At 39.5% G+C, this 9,777-nt stretch overlaps 1 pseudogene; it reads left to right on the forward strand.

Moving 5' to 3' along the window:
- The window catches only part of LOC100948354, a 15,033-nt pseudogene continuing 5,256 nt past the window's right edge, over positions 1–9,777 (forward strand).

Here is a 9,777-nt window from a genome sequence, read left to right on the forward strand (position 1 = left end):
ATGCCTGTGTCAGTGTGCTTCCAGGTAGGACACCCGTCTAAGCACTTTATACTCACCAACTTCTGAATTGTCTGAATGGTCTAATTAATTCGGTTTATTGATCATCTCTTGTTACTGAAAGTTCAGTACTTGTCCCAGACCAATGAGAACAAAGAATGAGGACAAGTGGTTTGAGGAAAACAAAAGAGAAGTTCATTAATTTGTCAGTAAATGAGGAGGGTGGCAGACTCAAAAGACTGCCATCCTGACTTCAAGCAGAAACACGGGGGTTTTATTTATTTATTTGTAACATTTTAATTTTTTAAAATTTCAGGTTATCATGGGAGTACAAAGGCAACAGTTTGAGTCAAAGTTACAAGTATGCCTTCCCCAGAGAGCGTGCATTGTACCATTGGGTGTGAATTCACCCATTCCCACCCCGCGCCTCCCAGCTGCTTGATTTCTGAGCAATGTTACTTCCATACGTGCACATCCGTGTTGATCGATTAGTGAGAACAAAGGTGGGGTTTTGGTGGTTGAGCTACGTGACCAGTGTCACGTCTTGGCTTCAGGATATTGTTATTTAAGTGTAGTTGGTGGTTTCGGTGGACTGATGATCTCATGACCCTCGACCTCTGTGGAGCCATCTCCTGAGATTTAAGATAATAGAAAACAAATAGCAAAAACCATTTTTTTCTGGCCTCAGGCAGGAATACAGGTTTTAATTTCCACAACGGGTGGGGGTTTTAGAGAGACAACTTACAAAAAATGTCCTCACCCTTTTCCACCCTTCACCTCTGTTCCACTCTTAGGCCCGGTTATACTTTTCCTTTCCGTGGCGTACCTGACCAGACTAATCCTGCAGGCCCTGTCTGGGATCCTTACACATATCTTGCCTTCCGAGGCCTTTTTGGAAATAACAAACTATACTGAAAATGGGGGATACTCCCAGGCAGCTGATGTTGCATTATAGTAATGAGACAACTTAGCAGGAGTTTTTTTTTTTTGCAGACTGTGCTTCTTTCTCCTTCCTTCTCTGCCTTAAGGTTAAGCCTTATTCCTTTTACTTTGCTGGCAGAATGACTCATTTTTTGGGCTCCTATTTACAACCCTGACTCTATCTTAAGGCTTATCTATTCCTCACACACAAAGATCTGCAAAGCTTCTTTCCAGTGACTCCACCCTTCCTGGAAGACACTCGTGGTTTGAAATGGTGGTCTAGTCTCCTCTGCCTGGCTAGGGGTTCTGTGGCCTTGTATCTTTACCTCTAGAGCAAGGTTGTTCAACCTTTTGGGTTCTCTGTGCCACATTAGAAGAAGAAGAGTTATCCTGGGCCACACAGGAAATACACAAATACTAACAAAAATGGATGAGCAAAAAAAAAAAGGTCTGTGCAAAATCTCTGTGATATTGGCCACCATAGATAAAAAAAAGTCCTCACATAATAATCCTAATTATGCAGCAGCCTGTTCAGAGAGTCTTTTAAAATCATGGAGCAGGTCACAAGTTTTTGATGACTAATATAGAAAATTTACATATCTAAGTAATAAAACATCTTTGGTTTTTTTTTTTTTTTTGATATGTTATAAAAGTAAAAGACAGGTAGGTAACAAAACTAGTGGGATATTTGACATTGTATTTGAGAAATTAATGCATCAAGGTTTGATGGAAGTAGTTGCAATTCTTGTGAGTTCTCAAGGTGTTCATCAGATATGTTTGTTCTAATTTTACTCTTAATGTGCTTTGTTCTTGAAAATAGTTGCTTGCAAATTTAGATGCTGCCAAAAAGTGATGACATGAATAAGTGGAGTGAGGGATATTTGTCTCTGGGGGACAAATGGGAATCCCAAATTTGTCTCTGGGGAATTGTGGAGTGAGAGATATTTGTCTCTGGGGAGAGAAGACCTAACCCAATAAGGAGGCATGATCACATTTTTCTTTAAATTGAATGTCAGATTCCAGCTCTGTGCATTCCATTTGAAAATTGGCAGGTGACGTATTTATGTTGACTAAAAATGGAGTTGCAAATGCACCAAAATATTGATTATTTTCCCAGAAATCTTGAAATCTGTTTCAAATTATTGTATCAAATTGAAAAAGAAGGCTGCATGTTTTCTGTTTATAGGACTGTGTTTAGCCAATGTGTCAAAATGCATAAAGTTGTTTGCTTTAACTTGAGCAGCTATAATTTCACTTTCATTTGGAATGTTCGGGTTTGAAACATATTGATGAGATGGTTTTCGTCTTGAAGACGCATGTTTAACTCATTTAAACCCTCTAAAAATGCTAAGCCACTTTTCATCGTCAAGCTCTGGCACAAATTTGGTTTTTGGTGCCATCAGTGACTTGATAACATGTCACAGATCATAAAATCTTTTCAATATTTGGCCTTGCCTTAGTCATCTTGCTTCCAAAAAGTAAATGATATTGCCCTAGTCACCATCAATATTTTTCAGGAATTTCTGGAATTGGCCCTTGTGAAATTTATAATCTTGATGACGATTTGCATGACCTTATCCATTTTTAAGGCTTTTTCACATCCATTTCTTGATGCAATACTTTATCAAACATGAGTTTTAGGTGGCAATTGCATCATCATCTATTAATTTTACATGTACCTCTCTTTTACCTTCCATCTCTGGGGCACCATCATTAACTGTATCACATATGTTGACAAAGAACAAAGAAAATGGCTTTAACATAGTTTTTACTGCTTTGTACATATAAATCTCTTGTTTTCATTGTGTCTTTTAATGGCACTAAAGCCATTTCTTCAGTCACATTATATGCATCATCAATACCTCTAATAAAAATGGCCAGGTGAGCCATATTTGTATCAGTGATGTCATCCATCATCAAAGCATAAAATTTAAAATTAGTAGCCAAACTTCTTTTTTTTTTTTTTTTTTTTTGAGACAGAGCCTCAAGTTGTCCCCCTGGGTAGAGTGCTGTAGCATCATAGCTCACAGCAACTTCCAACTCCGGGGCTCAAGCGAGTCTCCTGCCTTAACCTTCCAAGTAGCTGGGACCATAGGCACCCACCACCATGCCTGGCTATTTTTTGGTTGCAGCCATCATTGTTGTTTTGGTGGGCCCGGGCTGGATTCGAACCTACCACCTTAGGTGTATGTAGCTGGCGCCTTAGCCAGTTGAGCCACAGGCGCTGAGCCCAAACCTCTTTCAATAGATATTCCACTTTCTTCAATTCACCTGGTACAATCTGGCAAGACAAACTGATTTTTATTTATTTATTTATTTATTTAGAGATAGAGTCTCATTTTATTGCCTTGGTAGAGTACCCCGGTGTCATAGCTCACAGGAACCTCAAACTCTTGGGGTCAAGTGATTCTCTTGCCTGAGCCTCCCAGGCAGCTGAGACTACAGGTTCCTGCCACAATGCCCAACTATTTTTAGAGACAACGTCTTGCTCTGGCTCAGGCTGATCTTGAACCTGTGAGCTCAGGCAGTCCACCTGCCTCAGCTTCCCAGAGTGCTAGGATTACAGGTGTGAGCCACTGCGCCTAGCCAGACAAACTGATTTTAGAAATATTCTCCTATTTTTAGGGCAAATTATATCTGCCAGGCTTTCCATACATTGCTTAAAAACTCACCATCATACATGGTTTTGACTTTATTGCTATTAAATATGCTACCACATAACTAACTTTTACAATGGAATCTGTCTGAGTTGTAACTTGAAAAAATTTTTTTGTTGAGAAGACATACTTTGTATTTAGTTCAGCTTTTGCAGGAAAACAAGGCCCAATGGAGAGAAAGAGCACCCAAACACCATGTTTATAAGAGGAAGGGCTGTATTTCAGCCGTTTGAGTGAACAGCATAGGTGAGTTCAAAATGGCCATACTCCCCAACTGGCTTGGTCTTTCCCTTTTTGTCTCTGTTCAAAAAGTTCCAGCCCACAGTTGAATCATTGATCAGTTTGAATCAAGCTGGAGAAGCTATTCCATCCCTCACAGAACTACAGGATTTCACAGAAGTAGAAATTTCCAGGTCCCAGGAAGTTAAGTCTACAGATTCCTAAGAGTTGAGTCACCATGGAGAGTCCCCTGCAGGTGTACCCTTGGGATCTCCTTGAGAAGACCTCCGTTCTGGCTCAGCGCCTGTGGCTCAAGTGGCTAAGGTGCCAGCCACATACACCTAAGGTGGCAGGTTTGAATCCAGCCCACGCCCACCCAACAATGACGGCTGCAACCAAAAAATAGCCGGGCATTATGGCGGGTGCCTGTGGTCCCGGCTACTTGGGAGGTGGAGGCAAGAGACTTGCTTGAGCCCAGGAGTTGGAGGTTGCTGTGAGCTGTGATGCCATAGCACTCTACCCAGGGGGACAGCTTGAGACTCTGTCTCAAAAAAAAAAAAAAAAAAAAGACCACTGTTCTCCTAGACCTCACCCTTCCCAGGTATCTTCTCTCACAGTTACTTTGTCCTTATGACTCACTCCTTCATAGGCATCGAATTTGGCAGCATGTTTTGGCATATAATGGCATTTCAAAGTATAGTCTTTGAAAACTTGTGCAAATTCCCTACAAATTAAGCAACGTGCCTCACTATTTGCTCAACAGAAAAATAGTCATCTGTCCACTTTCCACTTTTCTTTGAACAAGCTTCCTTCATCTATACTTTTCTTTTGGGGGGCTCTGTTTTCTTTTGAGATACTGTAGAAGCCATGCTGGGATTAAAAAAATATTAATAGATAGAGGACTATATTACTTTTATTGTGAAAATTAATTGACAAGAAAACAGAAAACAAGGTTTGTCCCTTCCATATCTCAGCTGCCAATGCTGGGTGAGGCAGAGGGCCGATTGTAAAGCACAACAAGTGATGCGTGAGGCACTGCCGAGGTGTGGAAGTACCTTAATAATCAAATAAGAAAGCTTACTGGACTTCTAAATAACATTAAACGCCTCACGTTGCCATGTTAGGTTGGAATATTATTGATAATTGCTGCCTCGCCGAGTCACCATGAGCACATGTAATGCTGGATGGTGTCAATTTGACTGTCTGCACTTGGAAGATAACACCCATGGGAGCCCCACACCACTGTAAAACTGAAGCCATGCAGGCCTACAAATAGAGCATGCCTATGTTTATTTCATGTGACATTGCTTCTGAACATTGTCATCTATGAAGTTCATGCTTAAGAACTGTGCAATGAAGTTCCACCAAAAACATCACCGAGAAATCGCTTGATTTTTTTTTTTTTGAGACAGAGCCTCAAGTTGTCCCCTTGGGTAGAGTGCTGTTGCATCACAGCTCACAGCAACCTCAACTCCTGGGCTCAAGCGAGTCTCCTGCCTCCACCTCCCAAGTAGCTGGGACCACAGGTGCCCACCACAATGCCTGGCTATTTTTTGGTTGCAGCCATCATTATTGTTTGGCAGGCATGGGCTGGATTCGAACCCACCACCTTAGGTGTATGTGGCTGGCTCCTTAACCACTTGAGCCACAGGCGCTGAGCCAATCACTTGATGTTTTAAGCAAGTTTATGATTTTGTGTTGGACCACATTCATAGCCATCCTGGTCTGTGGAGGCCTGTGGGCTGAGGTTGGACACCCCTGTTCTAGAACAGTTCTCCTTTTTTCCCTTCCTTTTATTTAATCTTTTAGGTAAGACTCCTGTTGAAGAGAGTTGTACTTTTAAAATTTTTTGAAAAGTGAATTAAGCATTAACTTTGTGACCCATAATTTACCTTTCCAAATTCAATTGGCCAAAGATATCAATTAAGCTTAAGTTCAGAGAAAAGATAATATTTCCTTGTTCTAAGTCTTCCACAAATATGAATTGCTCTGGCAATATATTCATTTAGACGAATGCTGGTAACATTTATAAAAAAAATTTCTGTGGTTCAGTAGAGCTTAATTGGAGTGAATTTTATGCTAAAGGTAAATTTGAAAGAAATGCTCGCAGTTGTTTTTATCACCTGTCCTCATTAGTTGCATCTCCTCATTTTCTAATTAAACACAGTAATTATAGAGAGTTCACATTCATGCAATTATGTGAGAGAGAAATGGAGTTATGTCAGTGTCAAAATTATGGCATATAATTACTGTCTGTGTTAAAGAACATATAAGACCCAGAGAAAAAAAGACCTGGAATTATAATATAGTAGAATTTTCTCCTTGCTTAAAAATCAGAAGAAAGGAAGGAGGAAGAGGGTAGTTAAATCAGACCTTGATCAAACTAGAGTCAACATTTATCTCCTTTAACACATTAACACTGTGAGCTTCCTCTGTGTATAGTCCCCTTGGTAGCAATTTTATTCAGGTTCCAAGCACATTTTCCTCTATCAATGATTATTTCTCGAAAGAGTAGGGTCATTAATTCATACTAAAGTGTAAAAGACTAATAGACAATTGGTCATCCCTGCTTTTTTAGGTTTGAAGTGTTACATTTTTTGGAGCCCTGCTATGTATCAGGCCATATACAAGACCGAAGCAGTCACAAATATGAAAGAGACATAGTGTCTTCCATCAAGAACATCACAGTCTCACAGAGAACAATAGATTTAAATTAATACTTGCAAAATAAAATAGTAGGTGCTGCCATAGGAGAGGAAGAGAGTGGTTAACTTTCCTTTCATTGTTGGTCTCCCTCATTCATCTTCAAGTCCCCTGAGAGCAGGAACTGCGACTCATCCATCAATATGTCATCAGCATTTACACAGTGCTGGTGCATAGAAAGTGTTGAATAAATATGTGGTGGTTTGGTGTTCACAGAGACATGACATTTAATTGTAAACATGGGGCTCTCAGTGTATTGTTGTTATGGGACAATGCTTTGGGGAAATTTCACAGGTGAACAGCTTCTAAATTGGCTCCCAGCAATCCCCATCTCTTGGTCTTCCTGCCCTTGTATAATTCCTTTCTCTTGAGTGTGGACTGGATCTAGTGACTTAATTCTAACAATAGGATATGGTACAAATGATGAGATGTCACCTCTGAGTAATGGTTATTAAAGGCTATGTGTTGCTGTATGGGTCTTGTGGAAAAGTGATGTCTCAGAGAATAAGCACGCTTATTGAAATTGTGTTTTAAATAAAGGTGACCATCTGCTCCCTCAGGCAAAACAGCGAGCTTCTTTATTTGCGGTTGGTTTATATAGGGAATTTTGTACATGCGCACAATACAGCAATGACCTCATTGATCCATTTAAACATCATGTGACTACCTCGTGATTAGCTTCCGATAATCCACTCAACATACACCTTTTGTCATAACCCTTTCAACATAACCCAATTTAACATAACTTAATGGAAAACATGTTGTTAGCCATTACTTCTTTGTTCTTATCTGATGATGCCTGAGGCTATGGAGGAACAAGGTAGATTGAATACCTGCCCTTGCTGGCCTTGCTGTTTGGAGGTTGTTACTTTGGATCTTTAACCAAGGCATAAAGAAACTTCTTGGGTATATAGGAATTTGTGTGCAAACCTCTGCTCCCATGTAGGCCTTAAGTCAGGGGGTTTTTGCTGGAAACTTTTATAAGGAATTTTCAGGCTGGACTTCTCAAAAGCCTTTCACAAGCCCAGGTTTCATCTGTGCCATTAGATACCTGTATGCATTGGGTAAATTCCTCTTCTCTTGAGGTCCCCGAACACATTTCCATTCCTGGACCCATCAGCAAGCAACCTTTGTTACTTACCACAGATCAGGAAAGGTTACTGAGGGGTATCTGGCCAGTTTTCCAAAGGGCTTTTTTATTGGCCTTATAAAGTCAACCTTAATTCCTTAACGCAGTAAATACTATTCTAGCCAAAGCCTTGGTCAAATTAGGCTCACAACCAACCTGGCCACATGGGATTCTGCCTCAGTTTCTCACAAGTATGCCTGCACAAAGTCTTTTCACTGCTCTCTCTCAAACGGCTTTTTTGACCAGAAGCATATAGGCGTTTTGCCTATACTATGAATCCGGCTTTTCTTGTTTGTTCACCTGATGAACCCAGCTGCCATACTGTGAGCTGCCTTATGTCTCCATGTGGCAGGGAGCCTCCAGAATAGCTAGCTAAGAACTGAATACTCCCAACAATCTCATGAGTGAGCTTGGAAGGGGCTTCTTCCCCAGCTGAGCTTGAGATGACTGCAACCACAGCTGACAGCTTAATTGCAGTCTGTGAGTGACCTGGAGTCAGAATCACACAGCTGAACTGTGCCCAGATCTCTGACCTGTGGGGTGATAAACCGTGAGGTAATAAATGTTGTTTTGAGTCAGCAAACTAGCTACACAGGGATGATTTGTTACAGAGTAATAGATAACCAACACAGTGTATGACCACCTTTTGTCTAGAGATGCTTGTTGATTGAATCTTTATGTTCAAAGAGCTTTTTCCATTGAAAAATTAGTTGCAACCATTTGTTCTTTGTTTATTGTTCCATTTATTAAGCTTGTTAATCTAACGCCCAAAACTGAAAACCAATTTTCCTTGGGGTTAAAATTGATTAAAAATTTATCAAACAAATCATTTCAAACAAGTTAAACTAACTGCAATTATATGTTTAGAATGGCTAATCCTTTTAAACATTTCAAAACCTTAATTCACAAACATAAAAACAAAGATCACAGAAGTTATTACTTTAGTTTTACTTAAATCTGCTTTAAAGCATCAATATCATGGATCTGATACCTTTATTTATGTGCTTGTTTTTCTATCTTTTTTTAAAATATACCCTCAGTGTTTCAGTATTATTATTTTTATTTATTTCTGGGGTCACAAAATTCTAAGCAGATTCAAGGAAAAGATGATCTTATCAGAACAGCCAAGATTGATGGACTTGCAATTATTGACTAATTAATTCTTGGTCAGATTTCTTTGCTTCTCTCCAAGTGTTTCTAACCCAAATCACCTTTTTAGGGGAAGCTTTTCTGTAGTTCAATGACATCTGTTATGTCAGCAAGACTATTTAGGACCTTATCTTAGGCCTAGGGTTTAATTTTACAATCTAGTATCTACCCCTGAAATTGTGTTTATAATTATCACTCGGCCATTATTATATAACTGATTACCCTATCATAATCAAATATTGATTTGGTCTCTTAGCATTAAAAACTGACATCTTCCTTATTAGCACTAAAATTTAATCTCCTAGGAGTTGAGGGATTGAGTCTGTGTACTTAGCATTCCTTTGTAGGTCACTGGTAATTCATTGCATTGGCAAATACGGTGGGACCCTCTCTCTGGTTGGTTATAGTCAGTACCTGCTCAAACTGAATAGTCCTTCCTGATTTGATAACTACTTTTCCTGAGACTTGGTGGCTTACAGTTTCCAACATTTATTCTCCTTAAACAGAGAGAGGCCCATGACTATGCATCATAAACATATATAATTAATAAAAGAAGTATCAAGTCCTCCTAATTGTTAAAATCAGTAAAAACTAATACAGCCTATTATATTCACTGTTTTCTATTACAATGGCATTTTGGGACTTCATATTAACTTTTCTATTTTGAGTCATTTTGAATTCCTGACCTCTTCGTAAGACTCAATTTATTCCTATGATCCGTGAGGAAGGTGATGGTGATGATGACCATGGTGGTGATAGTAATTTTGATGTTCAAATTATAATTTCAACTTAAAAAGCATATCATTTTTTTTTTTTCTGAATGAGCAAGACTAACCATAGGGTTCAGGACTGCAGATTTGGATGATAAAACTATAAAAAATGCAATGAAGTCGGGCAGCACCTGTGGCTCAAAGGAGTGACCCCATATGCCGGAGGTGGCAGGTTCAAACCCAGCCCCGGCCAAAAACTACAACAACAACAAAAAAAAAAAAAAAAAAAAAA

This window comes from Otolemur garnettii, unplaced genomic scaffold, assembly GCF_000181295.1.
Source record: "Otolemur garnettii isolate 467f Iridium unplaced genomic scaffold, OtoGar3 scaffold00003, whole genome shotgun sequence".
Taxonomy (NCBI): Eukaryota; Metazoa; Chordata; class Mammalia; order Primates; family Galagidae; genus Otolemur; species Otolemur garnettii.